Raw genomic sequence first — 18,313 nt, 5'->3', positions numbered from 1 at the left:
TCTTATGGTGCGAGGCAGCGTGGGAAGTTTGGTGAACTTCCTGACCCCACGCACCACCACAGAACATTGACCCTCATCACGTGACAAAGGAATGTTCCCCATCTTTTGTTTTAACATCCATGGCACTCATGGAGTTGAGAGCAATTTTACATACTATAGAATAATCAGTAGCATGGCATTGTGCCTCCCCATTCTCTTCCAGTGTCATTCTCAAACAGGATTTGCAGGCAGCTCTCTCCTGCATCTTTTAAATCACTTCAAGCGCTACTGAAGCCTTTTTTTTTCAACCAAAGCGGGCACCAATGTAATGGCATCATTTGGGCCTGCACACATCAAGAGAATCAACCCCGTTTTTCTTTTTCAATGCTTAAAGTTTTGTGAACAAGGGAAAACAAAAGGCTGGCCCAGTGAAGCGCATCTCGGCTGGCGAGCTGAATAGAGGGGCCCCTTTCATGGCTGTTTATGAGCACCCCTCTTCAAAAACACACATACAAATCACATCCAGTTCTCCCAATGGCTCCTCTGATATGTGGATCGTGGCAGAGAGAGGAGGGAGCAGGAATCATGTGGTGCCTCTCTCCGCTTTTCAGGGATTGCAAATCATGGATTTCTACCTAGTGTCGCTCTTACTTTGCTATCAGATGCCTCAATGTGTCTTAATGAGTTGAATTACATGTTGCATAAGAACAACTCATGCGTTTCTGCAGAAAACATCCTTAATATGTTTCATACATAACAGATGCTGGACACACAGGAGAAAAAAGGCGTTTTTAATAAACTGTTGCCTTTGGTCCTCGAATTGTAACAGTTTATGGTGATAATCATCTATCACGACACGGTAATAATCATTTGGGCCGCTTTTCGTGATCAATTAACTGGAAGCTCTGAGGATAATTCTGTGAATTATTTATATCCGTTTTTAATCAAAGCTGTGGTGGTTCCTGTTATGCTTTTTGTTAAATATGTTTGGGTTTTGGGCTCCTGGTGTTATATTGAACAAAAAATTAATTTAATTCTTGTATAAAAACAAAAATGACATGAGTAATCAATTAAAAATGTAAAAAAAAATAATGAAAATTGAGTTAAAGATGACTGCTCTGGTATGATTAATGGTTCAAAATACTTTTTTTAAGACCGAGAAAAGTACATCACGTGGGCATGAACATTCTTCATGGTTCAGACCTTGGCGTTTAAATGTTTTGTGAGAATTGCAAGTTACTCCATCATGAAGTCGATCTTCTCGTAACTACCATTTCCGATCAGTGTCATACCTTGTTCAACAGGTAGGATTTGATGGACAGGAGGAATTTTGTTTTGTAATGGCACTCTGTTCTGTGGGTGTTCTTAAACAAACAGTGTGGTGCTATGTCCTGTTTTCATGGGTTTTACACGTCACTGTTCAAACTCTCAAATAGGCTGGTCCCCAAGAGTACATGGAGGAGAGCAAACAGTGTTCTAATACTTCACTACTCTGACCTTCTGCTAACTTTATACACACAAGAGACAAACACTCACACACATCCCTATTATTAATGCAGTCAAGCCCAGCAGTGTAAAAGGATGTGTAAAATGTTCATTTTAACCATGGATTTTTGTGGTTTATTTGTTGTGCTGACGTAAACCAACTCCACCTTTTGTTTCATATCAATGTGCTGTTGCGTTGGAGATTAAATGATGTGAGAGGATGTTTTAGTCAAGCTCTGATTTACTTTCACTTTAGAGTAAGAACAGTTTTTAGGAATGTTCAAAACAGGATTCTTTTAATTGTGGCTAACCAATGCATATGAAGAAAAATCATTTTTTTCATTGCAACACAGTTCTATTAAACATGGGTGGTATATGTCACGTTTAAGTGGCTCCGTTTCAGGCTTTGTGTGCAGGGCTGATTGGGTGGGAGATCTGTGGGAAAGTCTGAGTGCTCATAAAAAGATGGATTTTCAAGTGCTCCCCAAATTCCAACAAATTGCATTGAAACACTACAATGTCTATTTTTATTAATGGTCATGGAAAAATATAGAGGAAGTGTGTAGTGCTCCCTGGTTGGTGCAGATAACGGTGTGTCTCAGGCAGCTTTAGTTTATGTAAGCATGTGTGAAGTAGTTAGTATGTGTCTGGACTTGTGTGTCGCTGTGGTGTGCCTTTACAGCACTGCCAAGCTCCCTGCCATTTTCTTCTGTTATCCAAATATAAAGGAACCAAACAACACCTACTGATTTTAAAGGTCCCTCCGCGATCCTCTCTTTACTGTTCTTTTCTTTGCTGCTTGTTTTAAATCTGTCTCCGATATACGAGGCATTCCTTTGTGGTTGTGTAATACGATTCGAGGCAAACGCAGAAAGCGAATGAGACCGAGAGATGGAAAGAAAGGGAGAGAGAGGGAGAGAGGTTTGTCTTGCTGAGCTTCATGTCCTACCGTGCGCTCATATTTCTCAGCCCACTTCACAGTTGAGGGTAGCTGGCTTATCGTTGGCCTCCTCGGCTCTTTCCGTCATGCATGGCCTACCTTAATCTCTCGTGTGTACTGTAAACCACCCCTAATAACCCTGCACACGATTAAAGCAAACATCTTAATAACGGCCTGCCTCATTATCAGCTCACAGTGGGGAAAAATCCAACCTCACCTCACAAATAAGCCAGAGAGTACTACAACCTCTCATAAAACAGATTGTCTGGCTTAGTCATTTTAAAAATGGAAAGATTTTTGAGGGCATTTTACATGAAGGATTTGTGTCGGACGAATGTCCCATGTGCGTAAAACGTTCTGTAGCTGAAGCAGAGATTGTAGAGTGAGAGTAAAGTGCAGGTTTGAATGTAGGGTGCTGCTCTAGAGGGTGCTGTTTACTGGGGAAAGCCTCTTGCCTCCCCCCTTTCTCCCTCCCCCCTTCGATACAATCTTAATCTTTACATTTTACCACAACGTTTTGAGAACAAAACAATCTACAACAAATATAAAAGATATGTTTAAAACGATGTGAGATTTAAAAAAATAAACAAAAAAAACCTAATAATCCGATCAGACTATTGAGGGATAGTGAGACGGAAACATAATAGATCAGAATGGACTGGAAGGAAATATTTAAGTCTTTGAAACAATATGTTGCGTTCTTCCGCAAGGCTTCTTTGACATGACATTAGGCTGTTGTAATCCCTCTGTGTGTGTGTGTCCTGCTCACCTGTGACTCCAATTCCACACACACAGAGACATACAAATACCTGCAGATGTTTATACAGGTTTCACACTACAGACAAGGGAAGATGATGAGCTGTCAGGCAGCCCTTCACTAAGAATGCGTCCACGGCGATAGTTACACCTGTGCTGTCTGTGATTTCCTGCGGCGGTGCTGCAGAGTTTAATCCCTAACATCGCTTGTGTTTATGCCTGTGTTTTAGTTACAAGCTTGATACGCACATGCTTTAGAGCTTAGATAGTGACTTCTGCTTCAGTTACTCCTCAGCCTGGCCCTGGGGCATCCTCCCCAGCCTGCCACACACAGGCCCATCCACAGTATGGAGTATGGATATAGAAAAAAAACGCAAGTAGCTTTGTGCATGCGTCACACACCATTTACTACTTTTTACTGTATGAGCACACAATATGTATATAAAGTGAACTCCTTATGTTTCTTGTCCTTTTTAATTCTTCATATCAAACCAGAGTCTGTGTTCTCTTTTAAGGTTGTTATGTGAAATAAAAGTTAGCACAGACTCCATTCTAAAATTAGAATGTGCTAAGCCGTTTTTTCTGTTGATTCGGACTTGGATTGCTGTAATAGGATCATTTACAGGGAACATTAAATTGCGGCTGTTTCCTTATGTACTCTGAGTATTTGAGGAGGTCTTTTTTTGTTGTTTTATATGGTCAGTATTTCGTCAGGAGTGACGCCGGCCACACCACTGAGGTCATGAATGGGGAGGAGAAAGCGCCAGTGCCAGGGACTGAACTCACTTTTTATTTTAGTAAATATGCTAAATTTAGAGCTCAGCCACGGCCAGAAGTTCGTCCCGAGCTCCCTAAATGACACACCTTTTGGGAAATGACTCTTAACTTCTACTATTTTTTTGTAATAATCGTACTTTTCCCTATGCTTTTGTTCCTTTCTCTTTCTCTGTTTTCTGACAGACACACTATAAAGACCTATACAGACCTGTTTTTCATTTATAAAATTAGTTGGGTGGATTATTAGAAGATCCCTAACTCCCACTAAAAGAAGGACATGCTTCAGCTGTGTTTATGAAAACACTGTGCTCTGACGTGAGTAGCAGTGAAGAACCAGTAACAGGTCCTCTCTGCTCACACACCCTCCTCGCACCACTGCCCACTGAAAGGTCTGTTGTAATGGTGGCATTTCAACCCTTCAAAGTTACATGGCCAATTGGTTAATGAGATTTGGTTTGCCGTTCTGGGGAGCGGACCAAACCATGACAGTGCATAAAGTTACTCAGGACAACATGTGCTGACTGAGACAAAACTCAACACTACGTAAAGTCTAGCCTAACATAAAAGCAGTATTGAAACCTTGCGGTTTAACTGTTGAATGATGTGACATTGATGAGATCCCACCGTCGCTCATCTGTTATTTCTGTCTCTCACCCGTTATTGTCAAGCGGCGCTCTGCACGGCTGGTCAGTGTTTTGGATTCTGGTCCTGTGGGTTGAGGCTTTGGACCATTTTCCATTTGTACCTCGTATTACACACACTAGCACTGTTTCACCTAAATGAATCCAGCTGAACAAATGGAGCATGAAGAGTTAAGCGGATTCAGCAACGCAGAGCTAAATGTGTGTGTGAAGTGACATTTGTCATTTTTATTTATTCATTTGTTTGTTTTGTTTTTCCCATTTTTTGTTTTTTTTCAGAGTGCCTCTAAATTCATGGAATAAGATGCCAACTTTCATTCCAGGGATCTTCTGGTGAGTGTATATATAAATATTTAAACTAATAGTGTCTTGAAGTTTATTCAGTATTAAAGATCTCTTCTGTAAACATCTTCTGTGTACAACATGTACTTGTACTTTGTCTCTATTAGGCTGTCTTAGTTGCTGTGTCCTTATCTTCTAGCTTGTTTGTCCTGTAGTGCTGTTCTGTAGTTTTTTGTAGTCGTTAGTCCATCTAACCTGGATAGACTAAGCGTTTAGGAGGGGATATATTGCAGAAGCTTTTACTGTTACTGTGGTTAAGGCTCATTAAAAGTGATGCAACTCCCAATTTAACAGTTGGCACAACAGGTAGCAACGGTTGTTTTACAGTTTAGTTTAACATGAAGAATGCATTTAAGAATTTACTGGGTGATGTTTGTTGTGGTGAACTTAAGAGTCTGCCCATCCTCCACATGGCATTTTAACAAAAATGATTTAAAGGAGAACTTTGCTAATTTTATTAATGAATCCTATCATTTAGCAACAGATGCCAAAAGCAAAACTCCTCACGTTTGGTTAGATGTCAGCCCCATTGTTGTCCCAAAACACACCAGCCAGACACACCACTGGGTGACATGTTTCTACATTCCAAAAAGCAAGACTTGTGTGAAAATTGCAAACACTCTTTGGAGTCTCTGTAATTCCACCTTAAATGTTGCACACATGCAGTTCATTAGCCACAATACAAGGAGTTGCCAAATTGGAGCTTATGGTACAAAGTTTATTGAAAATAGAAAGGTCACCGATTATGGGATGAAGAAATATATAATCCAGTGGGGCAGCGTGTCTGGCTGATGTTCTTTCTAATAGTTTTTGGACAATAATAACGATTTATCAACGAACAAGCAAATCCAGGCTGCAGGCTGACAAATAACCAAACGTGATTAGAGAAGATTAAATGTTGTCTTTACTGTCTGTATGGTGATTGTGTACACAACGGTTATTAAGTCAAATGTCTGAAGTTGTCCCTTAAATACACTGCTTTACAAAGACCTCCATCCATCAGAGCTGTTTTGTAAGTGTGCAGGAGCTTGTGGCACTGAACGTACTTCAGCCCTCTCCCACATCCCATCGCCACCCTCCCTCCATACTAGTGCCCCCTATCCCATACTCCTGCTTTCAGCTGGTTCAGCCTCTACCAGCCAGTTTGTACCTGTCAGCATGTCGCCCCAGGGCGATGCCCCTCTCTCAGCCCCTTGGGGCCCTTTTGACTCCGCGGCACTCCGTGTTTGCCCAATCGTTTGGTAGCCGGATATGGAGATGAATTGTTAACTACAGCAGGTCAGCCTGTGCCCCACAACCCCCGGCCTTCTCTGCTCTCCCCCCAAACTGCTGTTGACTCATCTCCATGGCAATGGTGCAGGAATTTTTTCTCTCTCATGTGTCTGCTGCCAGCCAGCTTCCCACTGCCCTCCACTACCACCGCTCTTCTCTTCATCTTCTCTGCCTCTGAGCATCCAATCAAAGGGCAGAGGGAGTGAATCACATGGTGAGGAAGTGTTGAGGATCCATCCCACTGAGTGGAACACTGCTGTCTTTGGTGGTGTATTAGGAATGTGTGCGTGATGCAGCGTAAAAAAGTGTGTACGTGATTTCTCGCCACACAGGGATGCAGTCAATATTAACCATTGTTTCACATGTTCATTAACACATGAACATGCATAGACACAGCTTTTGAGGAGGCCACATTGTGTTTATGGGGCCAGACCTACATGTGTTTTGTAATCTGGAACCTAACAAACATTTGTAAGCTGCTGAAATCATCCTCCTGCAGCCATGTTGATGGACATGATTAAAATCCATTTATTTGTGTTTATTGCTGGGCTTTAGCGATTTAGACAAACCCCTAACAGAAGAGTCATTGACAGTACATTTTAATTGTGTAGCAGTCTGTTTTCAGCATAACAAGCAAAGAATTACAGCACGAAGGAGCAAACATCATTTGCATTTATCCTTATGTTGTATAAAATCTCACTTTTAATAGGATTTTTAGTTTTTCTGCATGAGGTAATCTGGTCCCACGTTTGTTCAAAACTGTGTCAGCACAGTCTAATTCCCATCATTGTCTTTAAAAAGCGACAAGCTCAAGTCTGTGTGTGTTTTCTCTCACTTACTACTTAGTCAGGACCAAAAAAGTGAGGACATTTTAGAAAGGAAAGACCTTTTGACCAGTCCTCACAGCTTCAGAGGACTGTTTCAGGGTTAAGACTGGGTTTTAGGGTTAAGGTAAAAGCCCTAGGATTGCATTATATCAATAAGTGTTCTCACAAAGATAGAAGAGTGAGAAGTGTGTGTTTTGTCCTCTACATGCGTTATTAGCTTAGGGCAGGTGAGTGTTTGCCTACGTTTCTGCCTTTCTGAAGTAAGTGTTTGTCTAAGGAATGCACCATGTCCGATTTGTCATTGACTCTCATTGTTCTGCTCATCCAACTGCTGCTTTGAGGTTGAGCTGTACTGTGGTGCAGCAAGTATGAGAAATATGTACTTTTCTTCCTTTTTTTTTTTTTTATCTTTTTCGGAATGTCTTTATGGATGTTTTTCAAAACAAATGTGACTTGGTGAAAAAGAAATGTGACTTGGTGGAAAATGTGTGAGAAAGTTAGTACATGCACTGACAAAACATCAAACTGACTGTCACCCATTTCAGAGAATTCAGAGGGGTTTTGATGAACCGCTTGAGATCGGCATCTGTAAATACATGGAAGGTTCTTCTGATTTTTAATCGGGTTAGCTGAGATAGAAAATTACTCCAGTTATATATTGTGTATATATATATATATATATATATATATATATATATATATATATATATATATATATATATATATATATATATATATATATATATATATATATATATATATATATATATATATATATATATATATATATATATATATATATATATATATACACACACACACACACACACTTACAGTGTGTGAATTTATATTTGAATTTGGCTGTGTGTGTTTGTGTGTGCGTGTGTGTACATGTGGCTGTCATCCTATGCCACCATCTGGGTGGTCTTTATGGCTGGTTTGATGGTAATCCCCCTGTCCCATAAATCAGTGTCCAGGTTCGGGCCGGGAGCTGATGCTGTGTGACCACTGGAGTGCGGGGCTTGAGGCACTGAGCCGAGACCCCAGCGGCTGTCCTTCCTTGGCCTGGCCACACGTCAGCTCTCCACACCACCTTTAAAATAACTCGTCACGCATGGCTGACTTTAGGAAACAGCCTCAGCGCCATGTACATACGAACCACCAACAATATAAGCCACAGTAGAAATGGAGGGCACCCACATAAACTGCAGCACCAGTAGATAATATTTCATGACTTTTAAACCTAAGCACTTTGTGCACAACTCTAAAACCTTTTTCGCTCTTTCTAGGTTTTCCAAACTTTTGCATTATGTATATATATATTTTTTTCTTTTTTCAATTATACCCACGCATTTCCTGATAATAGTTTTGCAATAGTTTGTTGTGACAACCCAAAGGGACTTTTGATAGCCTTCTAGAGTGCTGCTCTCATTTCAAATGTTTCTGTCTGGCTGAGTGCTAAGATTAAAGCCATGTCTTAGTCTTTGTAGAGACTGTACCTATGTCTGAGAATTAGGAGGGAGGATGAAGGCCTATCTGAGCTGTCTGGCTTGCATACAGCTCTCTGCTGAGCTTTTATCTAGGGAGATTGGTTGCAACTCTGTCCAGACCCTGCTCCCAGGGAGTGCACAGTCCGTAGACCTGTGGCATTAATAAAAATAATGCTGTTTGGAATAATAATAGTCAATTCTGCCCAATAGAGGGGAGAGACAACAGACACAAGTGTAGCAGAATACAAAGAAGCCAAGATGAAAGGCTGAAAGGCAGGCCTGTGCACCTCTCTGGCTCTCTGGTGGGAACGGATGGAACCTATATCAACATGCTCACACACAAACGGTATTGAGAGAGACCCTATGCCAATTTTGACCTTCGGGTGCCATGACGCAGAAATGCAATTTGTTCTTCTGTCTGCCAAGATCACAGAGGGAGAGCTGTGACTTGTCTTTCTTTTTATTCATACTCATTTTTGCCTCTCACTCTCCTCCTTTTCATTCTCTCTCTTCCCCGTTGACTTCAGTGAGTGCAATTTAGTTTGAAGAGCAGGTGGTCTTTTTTTTTGAATTTCACAGTACTTTTGGCTCCCACCTCTAGCGTGTGGGGCTTTCAGTTGGAATCAGTCATGTAGGCCAGGATTAGAAGGGTGGAAAAGAGGGAGGGGAAGGTCCAGTAAGAGTCTTGGTATTGGCGACCTCAACGCCTTGCAGTCAGAACCATGCAGAGTTAAGATTGAAAGAGTTATTTTGTTGCTAAAGCCCTCAGCCGCACCCCAGATGGCTTTTGTGCTGGCTTGGGACATGTTCAGGGACAGGGTTAAAGTGACGGAGCTCTTCAGGCTTGGTGAGTCTCTGAGCTCAGCAGGTAAAACACTGAATGAGAAGGCAAAATGTTGCTGCCTTGGCACTTTTCTACCTTGATTCTGAACAGTGAACTGAAACAAAACAGGTGGATTAGAGCAATGGCAAGACTTTACTTCTCGGCATACCCACGACCACACACACACACACACACACACACACACACACACACACACACACACACACACACACACACACACACACACACACACACACACACACTACAGTGCACGGTCCATGTTAAGACATTGTGAACCATCTCATCTGATGCCACGTAAGCCAAATGAATAGGTACAAGAATTGGAGGAAAATGTGTTGCGTCCCGTGGAAGCCTGTTCTCCTTTTGTGCACAACTTCCTCATTGCAAAAATCTGCACCGGGCAAATTACAATGTGCGTTCACTGCTTTACCTTTGATCTTGGTTGTATCACACACTGCTAATTAACCAACCTGTCACAACTTTTTATGACCCATTACTTTATCTGTCTGATGTTTGTCTTAAATCTCCATAGTGATGGCTAGACAAGTAATCAATATTTTGTCAATAATGCTTAATGGCTGCTTTAGTCTGCTGCCTTTATAATGTTACTACTTGTGCCACTACTTGTGATGCCCTTGAGCAAGAGTAATTTATAACCTGGTGCCAATGAACAGCCCCACATATCTCACATTTATCAACTGAAAGGGAAAAAGTCTGGTTCTTATCTGGTGAGCAACCACAACATTAAATATAATTAATTAGTGCAAACAGACACTTCTGAATGTTTTGAAAGGATTCTCTATGAGTTGTGTTTTTCCTAAACCAAGACAACATAATTTTTTTTAAGTACACATTCAATCTGCATATTTACTCTCCAGGAGCTTCATGTGATACAATACAATATGTGCTGTTCTCTCATAACATCTATAATTACTGTTGGCTAATAGTGTACTAGCTGACTCCGCTTCGGTGTTGACTTAAAATGATGAAGGAGTGGCTGAGTGTCAGTCACTACAAACTGGCAAAGGCAAAATCAAATTATCAAGAAGTGCCATGTCATAGTAAATAATGGTGTGGTAACACAAAGGCTGTTTCAGTCAACATTTTAAGATATGGTCTTTGCTATAAATCAAAGTGGGAGGAGGGATTTGGTTGGACTGCTCTGTTCACCATTCTGGGGTTTTGTCCCCCGAGTGTTTGTCATGGAGGTTTCACAAGTGGCCACTTCTACTCGCACTGATAAACAGCAGGGATTGGATCCAGACCTTTCTGGGTTCTAGCTGGAGCCCTGGGGCTTGTAACCACACAAGCTGGGAATGTTAGTCATTTGTTTATTATCGCTGATATTTGCCTGCTCCTAATCCTTGGCCGGATTAGCCTTGATGTGTTCCTCATCCCACCTTTTTCCACTGTCGCCATCAGTAACATTTAAATCAGTTCTGTTAATGTGTGCATGCAATATGTACACACAGCATGTGCATGCAGTGGTGTGTGTTGATGCATGAATGTGTGTTTAGGTGTGTGTTCCATTTCACATGTGTTGTTGAAGGATGTTTGTAATCAAGGGAGTTTGACAGATATCCCAGCTAACTACTGTACATACCATCTAACGCTCTGATCATTGTCAGTAGGAAAACTCAAATGGTGTGGCTGATATTTTATCTTATGCCAGGGTATCTTGCTGTACTGTATATGGCCATGCTTTTGGCTGTGGGCGTGATTGTCTGAATGAGTTTGTTTTTTGTTTTTTCTTTCAAATGGAACACTCGGAAAGCCCTGTAGGAACCACTTAATCAAAGATGCTGAAGGTCAGTGTGGCGTCATTGGAATTGGAAAATGATGATGTCATGAACAAAGAGAAAGTGGTGCTTAAGCGTCTGTCCCGTGTTTTGACCGGAAGCAGGGTTCACACAGCATGGCTAACGTGCTCATTGTGACCTTTTTAAAGCGCTGACCACTGATTCTGCATAAATCTGCTTCCAGTTTCAACACAAGCTCATTAACATGCCGTTCTCTTTCATTCACACAGTGTTTTAGTGGGTGAGCAGTCCTTAAAATCTGCACACAATCACCGCTCCTCATTCCACAAGCATACACAGAAGCTGATACACCAACGGTGCAAAATTGACAGACGTATAGCATAGAATTATCTGTGTTTATGTTTGTGGGCTTTGAAGCCAAAGGACGCTGCTTGAAAAACAGCTGCTTGACCTAAACTTGTTGCAAAGTGTGATTGTACCTAAGGCACCTCTGGGTCAAGTCACAAGCTTCCCTAAATAGTGCAGAGGCCAAGATGGAAATACACCATTTCAAGCGTTTCATTTTCAAGTTCATATTGTGTTGTGTGATAATTTCACACCACAAAAGCAGTCTTTTCCACAGGCCCAGTACTTAAATATTTAAAGTCCACTGAACACTGCTTTTTGTGGGTGTGTGCACATGCATGTGTTTTATTAGGTTAAAACTGAAGATTTAAATGTTTTGGCCTTCAAGTCTAAAAACAATCTCCGCTTATTAAAACCTCAAACACCAGAAGACTATAATTTCCCTAAACTACCTTGTAGAGACACTTGGGTGAGACTGACAGGCTGAATGTTTGACCCTCCACATTTTTTCTTAGCGTGTACAGAAAGTTTCCTCCCTGCACATGGAAGCCTTCCAGCTGAAGCAGTCACAGCTGATCTTCATGGGGTGTTTGTTAATTGCCAGTTTTTTGGTAAGTGCGGATATGCTCCACTATGCATATCTTCCTCTATGTCCCTTGCATTATTTGCCTTTTTAAAGTGTCCCTTAATTGGCTGCACTGTCACAGTCTCCTGCTTTTACTGTCCCCTGTGGAACTTGAGTGTGGCCTATTTGACCCTGAGGCCCTGGGGTGAAAACCTCATATTTGGCAGCCAAAGCTATTTTTTTCCCTTTCATTTTCAGTCCCATTCTGCCTTCATCTCTTTCCCCCTGTTTTTCCTCTCCCCGTCTTTAATGTCAGTTTTGAAGGTGATCTCTTTTTCATAGGGACAGTACTGGGCCCCTGAAAACCAAAATCCACTCGTTTTCAACACCTTTTCATAATCCTTGTCCACCCTGTGTTTTTGTGTGACTGTCTGCCAGCCTCAGTCATGCCGTTCTGTCAACATGGAAACATGTCTAGCTCCTGAAATCTATAGAAAGGCCTCAAATTTAGGCTCTAAATGACCCTGACATCTCATAGATCTGGTCATTGCTTCTCCCTACACAAGCCACTTCCAACTAGGCTGCATCAGCAGTACTGAAAGACCTGAGAGTACTGTGATCCCACCATGGGGTGTATGGCTGTGGCTCCGGCTGCACTACACATTAATCCCCTTCCCTTTTAACCACAATGGGAAACATGTGCTTACTCTGTGTAGGGTACAGGCCCACCATGGGAGAAGCTGTTTACCTTCACTCCAAAACTAACATTTCGCAGCTCCTCTGACCAATGGGACAGATAGGTTAAAAAGTTGATGGGTAACATTTTTGTTATAGAAGAGAGAAGTTACTGACGTTGCAGCCAAATGGAACTATCCACTCACTTCTCACCTTGTGAAATTCAGCACACAAAGTTTTTTTCTACATACACCAAGAGAGGGGGGTAAATTTGTCTTTTTAAAGAGCTGCTTGATAGAACTTTATTGTCTTAAATTTTCATTCCAGAAGTGAGCTTGGGGTCGGCGTATGACATTCATTATTGCACCTCTGCTTCTTGGTAAGATTACTAAGAAAAAAATGGGAACTGTGCTCGTCAAACTATATCCTAAACATCACAATCTACTTTACCATGTAGGATTTTTCCAGATGTTTCCAGATGGAGCAAATCTCATCCTTTTTTTAGATTTTTAAGCACCTACAGCAGAATTCTACAGTCACGCTCCTTGCCACTGAAGTTGTGTCAGTGGTAAGATAGTTGTTTCTGTAAAACAGGAACCAGTGACCATATGCCAACCCGGAGAACAGGAAATAATCCAGATAAAGATACTACTAGGTGGTGGTTTATTATACGTGTTTGTGTGTGTGTGTGTGTGTGTGTGTGTGTGTGTGTGTGTGTGTGTGTGTGTGTGTGTGTGTGTGTGTGTGTGTGTGTGTGTGTGTGTGTGTGTGTGTGTGTGTGTGTGTGTGTGTGTGTGTGTGTGTGCACGATGCATGATGCAAGTCGTTTGCAATTTACATATTTTACATTTGTAGCATTTACTAAGTTATTTCCAAAAAGCAAGTTTGAGGTGATTTTTATTTTAGCATTTTGTTTTTGTTTTTTTTTTTGTTTTTTTTTTGTAGATTGTAGACTTTTGATGTACATAAACAGAAACTAGACTTTTATGCAGCAGCCAGCATTCATTTACTATGCTGTCACAAAGTCTATCCCACATCTATCACACATTTGGTAAGTTCATACTGCTTTCAAACCTCAGATGTCAGGGTGTCCTTGAAAGCACCAAAAAAGGATTTATCACACAACAATGTATCCTGACAAAAGTGTTGAAATGTTTATGTCAAGTGTGTTTTAAATCTTTCTCAAAACTGTGTTTTTGGGAAAAGCACTGGCTGCCTAGTATGTTCCAAATCGGGGTTAGGTTGCTATTGATGTAACGTAAACACAAAATTCATGTTTCTTTGACCAAAATATCTCTAAACACCAGTACAGTCATTTATTGTGCACAGCTGCTGCAGACGAAATGCTAGATCGGTTTACATTGAGTCCAACCTGAGGCTATGGTGACCAATTCCCAACTCCTGGCTGTGTGGCCAAATCAGATCCTGGACTCCAAAGGTGTAGCAGGTGATCTGAGGGATGAGTGAGCTTTTCCTGGGATAACAGTAGCCTCAGCCAGCTTCCTCTGTTGCCCTGCCCCAATCTGCCCTTTCCTGTCATCTTATCTGAGCAGCCAGTGCAACTCAGAATGAGGCCCCTCGGCTCCTCCATTCCCCTCCCTGTTGGTCTCCATCACTGTTCTTCTCAGATGTCATTTTGAAGAGAGAGAGGCCTGCTTGTGTTGAACTTGAGTTGGACTGACTGACAGAGTCCTGACACCCCATTGTAGCCACAACTGTCTCAGCTTCCTGCCACCCACAACTTTCCACCGTCTACTTCCATTGCACCAAGGGCAAAAAGATCACAATGAGCAATACAAGTCATCTATTTAGGATTTTCTTTTTATGCAAACACTGGGCAACAGTGCTGTGTTCTTGTTGTTTTTTTCCAGACTCAACATACGTGTTCTTAATTGGGCCAGAGTGACCTGCTGCTATAGTTTAAGCACTTTGTAATAGGCAGAGTGAACGCTTGCCGTACAACCCCAATTAAAAAAATCTGATCAAATCTCATCAACCCATATTTTATTCACAATAGAAAATAAACAACATCAGATGTTGAAACTGAGACATTTTACCATTTTAAGGAAAATATTAGCTAATTTTGAAGTTGATGGCAGCAACACAATTTAAAAAAGTTGAAACAGGTGCAATAAAAGGCTGAAAAAGTAATTACTTCAAATGAAAAAACAAATGGACGAGCATTTGACAGCTAATTAGGTTAATTGGCAGGTTAGTAAGTAACATGACTGGGTATAAAAGGAGCATTTCAGAGAGGCAGAGTCTCTCGTATGTAAAGACGGGCAGGGGTTCACCATTCTGTGACAAACTGCATCTAAAAGTTGTGGAACAATTTCTTGTAAAAACTGTTGTATTAATAGATTTTACTTACTTACACCAACCTCTTCCAACTTTTATTTGTTGCTGCCATCATATCCAAATGAGCTAATATTTTCAAATAAATGTTAAAATGTCTCAGTTTCAACTTCTGATATGTTGTTTACGTTCTATTGTGAATAAGATATTTGTTGAGAAGATTTGCAACTCCTTGCATTCTGTTTTTATTTACATTTTACACATCGTTTCACCTTTTTTGAAATGAGGTTGCATATCGGGACAGAGACTCCTTCCAACTGTCTGGGTAGGATCTAAACCAACCATTCTCCCAGCAGTCACCCAAACATTGTTTGCATTGTGACTGAGATTGAAATACTCAGATAGCACTACACTAATAACGAGTACTTTATGTTTATTATTGACTGGCTTTAGCAAACCATTTTTATCTTCTAACAAATTAATTCAATGGAACAACTAAGTTTGTTTAAAAAAAAAAGAAACTGAAACAAATTTAAGCAGCTTACACTCATCAGTGCTTGGTAACCTGAATAAGACTTGAATCATTTGCAAATCATTTATTTGTATTCTTGCCAAACACACTACAAACATGTTTCCACATGTGCTCATTCCATAGCAGAACTTCCCAAGAGCAGTCAAACACCACTGAAAGGAGGTTTATCACAGCCCCCTATGATTTTCTTTGACAAAGAATTTGCTTTTTTGTTCTTATTCTGTAGATATGTCTACGCTAAACTCATTTTAGTAAAAAGTACATAGTCCGTACATGCTGTATATTTACTATATCCTGAAAGTTAAATGCATATTTAGAGTTTGTATTTTTAGATCTGGCAATTGTGTACATTCACAAAGACTAGAAGGATAAAATCTGATTAAGCTCTTTGTGTGTGTGTGTGTTTTGCATGGACCTGAGCGCTGAGCCTTAAAATGTGTGTGGACTGTGCAGACCTCAGCTCAGAGATGTAATCTGATTTGCAGAAAGGAATGGGTCGTTTCATATGACTGGTTTAAATGGCCACCGGCACAAGTTTGTGCCCTGTATCACTGAAAGGAGGTGTGTGTGTGTGTGTGTGTGTCTGTGTGTCTGTGTGTGTCTGTGTTTTAATGCATGGATATGAGCTTGCATGCTTGTGTTTACAGTGTACGCCTATAAGTATTTATCTGTGGGTTTTCTTCTTTTCTTTTTTTTGCAAAGAACAGTGCAGAAACATGAGCACTTGTTTGTGTAGGTTGTTAAACAATAGAAACAGAAAGGTGTTACAGTTTGCTATGCGGTTGAACAAACAAAAAATGCTGCATTTATTCCATTGCTCTTGGTGTTTTAAAGCAGATTTATTTGAAGAAAAGTTATATGTAAGTGAGGCCACTGCTAATTAAAAGTCGATTACACATCTGGAATAAAGTACAGCTCTGCTTCAGACTCTGATGCAAGTTTTGTTTGCATCTTTATGTTTACACATCTCCTATAGTTAGAGCTTTATTTTGAACTAATAGACCATCAGAAATTACATCAAATAACTGAAATCATCCTATAGCCCCTGCTTTCTTAAGAGGACCAAATGCCCTGAAAGCTTTAGTTTTTTACATAGTTGAATTCAATGATTCACACTTTTTTTTTCTTTTCTTTTTTGTTTTTTAAGAGTTGGATGTGGTCCATCCTATGATTTTCATTAAGTGAGTGGCTAAAGGAGACAACTACAGTAAAGGAGAAATGCATGAGTATGTGTTATTGTGTTTTATACCTGGTTAATAAATCCAGGCTTTTTTAATTAATTCTGTTATCTCCTACACAAGCCAAAGAGATTTCTCACTGCTCATGTCTGGCTTTTTAGAGATGCTTAGTGCTTCGCTCTATGTTTTCTCTCCTATTTGTGGAGAGCTCATAAGCAGGACAATGCAGCGGACAGGAAGCTCTGATCCCATCAGGAGTGTCAGCAGGGGCAGTTTTTCATAAGGTAGTAATCTCACAACACAAAGGGTTGTCCAGTATTAGAAAAAGCCCCTACCCCTGAGCTAATCAAGACCTGACCAACCATTCTCCTGGATTGCCAACTTTCTAAACATTACCTCATCTATCCACATGCAGCTCCGACCTGCTGGTGTACGTGATAACTCACTTAGCTCAGTATGATGGTTAGAAAAAACAGAATTACAAAAAGGAATATAAAAGAAATGAGACCAGCACACATCTACCTATGGTGCCTCATGCCAGGGAAAGGTATTTTGAAAGGGAGAGGAAAGAGAGAATCATTTTACCATGTCCTCCAGAAACTCTGGGAAGCAATTTGCCCGTATTCAGTTTCTCTCCCTGCCGTCCTGTTATTGCCGTTTTCCCCTCAACTCTTGGAGACTTCAACCTGAAAGGAGGTTCTTAGGTACAGGCTTTGTGTCACTCGAAAACAGTACATTTGTTTCCAAGGTAACAAGTTTGGGACAGTGAAACGTAGAAGCAGAGAGCACCTTTGTCTGTGAATGGGTGAAGAGGGACCAAAGCTGTCGCTGGTCCAGAGAGCATTGCTTCAGTCTTAAACATTTTCCTATGAAGAAATGTGCAAGTTTGTTAATTCGATATTGACTTGAACCTGTTGACCTTATAAAATAAATCCAGCACACCAAGCACATTTGAAAAGGTAGACTGGAAAAGCTTCTATAACTACTTCATTCTGAATTGCCAGGTACTGTAGACCTCCAATGAAACCTTAGATTTACACAAAACAGAGTTGGGGTGATCTATGTCACTACAGCATGTTGGACTTTTTAAATGTGCTGTGAAGATACTGGAGAAGAAGTCACATGGTCATTATAAATCCAGCTTTAACAACAGCCTTTAAACAATGCAACTTACAGGTAGAGAGAGCAGATGAGTGATATGTCTCAAGTAAAGGACTTATTTTCCTACATTTGCTGGTGGTGTTCGTGTGTGGGAGACCACTGCGCAAAATCTCATGAATTGAAAACTGACAAACCTGAAAATTGTTGTTGTAATGTAGCATAAATATATGTTCACTGCACATTTAGCCTGACCTGGATTGTGGTTAATCTGATTCTTTTTTTCTTTTCTTTTTTCAGCATTGAATGAGTCTTTCACTGAATCATTCCAATTCTCCATCCTTTATCTTTTCAGATGATCTCAGGTGAGCACAGAGAAGAGGCTGACTAATGGAAACATGACCTTAACAGATTCACCAGGTAGGGATGACTCTGCCTTTTGTTTGATCTTCATTCAGTTGAATCTGTGATCCCACACAGTGCATCTGATTATAAACGCTGACAGCTGCTAT

At 40.7% G+C, this 18,313-nt stretch overlaps 1 long non-coding RNA gene across 1 annotated transcript in view; it reads left to right on the top strand.

Moving 5' to 3' along the window:
* The window catches only part of LOC137100270 (uncharacterized), a 52,443-nt gene that overhangs the window by 28,537 nt on the left and 5,593 nt on the right, over positions 1-18,313 (top strand). Inside the window, exons 2-3 of the long non-coding RNA XR_010910875.1 lie at positions 4,858-4,911; positions 18,157-18,221. This is a non-coding gene — a long non-coding RNA (uncharacterized lncRNA). The remainder of the gene's footprint in view (positions 1-4,857; positions 4,912-18,156; positions 18,222-18,313) is intronic.

The sequence above is a fragment of the Channa argus genome, chromosome 15, assembly GCF_033026475.1.
Source record: "Channa argus isolate prfri chromosome 15, Channa argus male v1.0, whole genome shotgun sequence".
NCBI classification, from domain to species: domain Eukaryota; kingdom Metazoa; phylum Chordata; class Actinopteri; order Anabantiformes; family Channidae; genus Channa; species Channa argus.
This window is presented reverse-complemented; position numbering and strand designations above follow the sequence as displayed.